At 45.6% G+C, this 2185-nt stretch overlaps 1 long non-coding RNA gene across 1 annotated transcript; it reads left to right on the top strand.

The window, feature by feature from the left end:
• Nucleotides 1-388: 388 nt before the first annotated feature.
• Nucleotides 389-845, top strand: LOC309521640. Its single transcript, XR_014214747.1, has 2 exons — nt 389-440; nt 547-845. It is a non-coding gene; the product is annotated as an uncharacterized lncRNA (long non-coding RNA).
• Nucleotides 846-2185: the final 1340 nt, after the last annotated feature.

The following is a 2185-nucleotide window of genomic DNA, read 5'->3' as shown; positions in this document are numbered from 1 at the left end:
CGGAGGGAACCAGGTTGGGGAGTAGGGCTGCTCTAAAGTACTAGCTGCAGATATTAAGTAGTGTCCTTGCACATGTGATGAATGCACAGAATTCGCTTTGCTGAGGATTTCAGAATGTCTTTTTTCTTTAAGAACCCCAAATCTTAATTTTAAAATTGCTGGGGTTGTTTCGTTTTGGGCAGTTGAAAGTTAGTTAAAGATGAATTGCACATACTTACTACGGAAATATACCGGTATTTTGTTAAGTTTCTCACATTGGGTCCTGTTCTTTCCCCCCGTTTTCATTTACAAAACTCTGTACTCTGATAGTAGGCTTAAAAGCAGTCCCAGCCAGCACAGTGATGGTGTTGATGTTGTTGTAAGAAAATCATTTCTTACATTTATATCCAGGGCTTTTATTCAGCCAGAACTCTCCGGAACTCAGTCACGGCACCTCTCAGGTGAGCACCATTATAAGAGAACAAGGGAGGCGTTCATGGTGAGCTCCTCTTTTTCTAGAAAAAAAAAATTGTTTATATCTCACTGTTTTCTCTGAAATGCTTGCAGAGAGGGAATGCGCATAACAGATTGTCATTGAATTGGCTACTCACTGTCTCGCACTGGAGCTACCTGCAAATCACAGCCTCTGAAAATCCTTATTTTTCTTTGCATTTATATGCCATAGAGCAAAGTTTAACAGCTGGCCTCCCTTTCCTGCAGCCAGTGATCAGCACCTTTGAAAATTTCAAGTTCAGGAAATCTCAAGGTCAGACACCCTGAGGCATTTATGGTCCAGGAGAACGGTTACGACTTTCATGTGACTCTCTCTTACCCTTGATGACCGAAATAAAAGTATTGCAAACAAAGGATGGTTGAGAAATTAACAGAATTTCCTAGTAAAAGATCGTTCTCAAAATGCATTCATTAATGGTAACCTCCTCCTCCTTCCTGCCCTCTCCAGTCTGCGTCTCACACCAAGGCAAAAGCATTATGGCAAGTGAGGGCTCCTTTGTGCATGTGCAGAGTGTCTTTGCTACAAGGAGATGAATAAGGCACAACAGTCCTGCTCTGGGATACCGGGAATGTAAATCAACTGCTGCTCTGGCTTCAAAGCCCATATACTCCCAAACATATTTTCTGAGCCATGAGGCATGAGGACTAGAAACTTGGAGACCTTGTACTGCCTCATCATAATCCTGGATTTGTAGGGAATGTGGGAGAATAAGGCAGGAGAGAAGGCAGAAGATAGAGTGACACAGAGGGCAACGGTGATTTTAAACAACAGCGGATATTTTAATAAAGCTGGGGTGGAAGGACACAGAGGAAAACGTTAGTTTTAAACAACAGTGGATCTCTGAGTAAAGAGGAAGGGAAGACACAGAAGTGGGGAGGAAGCATCGACATGGAGGGTGAAAGCAGGAGTGCTGCAGACGAGAACAGAGAAGTAGAATCAACAGTAGGGTTGGGACGGAAAAAAGCCAGCTTAGGAGTTGTATGGGGTGGGAAGGGGAAGCTTCAAGGGGGTTAATGCAGGGGTTGGCAAGGAGAGTGGAGAGGGTCAGAGCCCCTAGGATATGTGTGTGTGTGTGTGTGTGTGTGTGTGTCTGTCAGTGTACTAGATTATCAGGAAGCTGTTTTCTATGCCCAACACCATAATATTCTTGCACTCTTGCAGAATCACATCATCTATATAGTTTCAGGAAAAGCCAACTACCTTATAACTCAGCTGAGAATAGACCATGGGTCCAGCTTCCAGGTGAACTCAGTGGGGCCCCCTCTTTTTTAAATAGCTTACCTGATGATTTCATAGGTAAAAGTAAAGGGACCCCTGACCGTTAGGTCCAGTTGTGACCGACTCTGGGGTTGCGGCGCTCATCTCGCCTTACTGGCTGAGGGAGCCAGTGTACAGCTTCTGGGTCATGTGGCCAGCATGACTAAGCCACTTCTGGAGAAACAGAGCAGCTCACGGAAACGCCGTTTACCTTCCCGCCGGAGCGGTACCTATTTATCTACTTGCACTTTGATGTGCTTTCGAACCTCTAGGTTGGCAGGAGCAGGGACTGAGCAACGGGGATTCGAACCGCCGACCTTCTGATCGGCAAGTCCTAGGCTCTGTGGTTTAACCCACAGCTTCACCTGCGTCCCTTGGTGATTTCATACCTCCCTCCCAAAAAAGGTTCACGAGGCAAGCCAGGAGGAGTATGTT

This window comes from Podarcis vaucheri (assembly GCF_965113315.1).
Source record: "Podarcis vaucheri genome assembly, chromosome: 16".
NCBI classification, from domain to species: Eukaryota; Metazoa; Chordata; class Lepidosauria; order Squamata; family Lacertidae; genus Podarcis; species Podarcis vaucheri.
The sequence above is the reverse complement of the archived record's forward strand: the minus strand, read 5'-3'. Positions and strand labels throughout refer to the sequence as shown.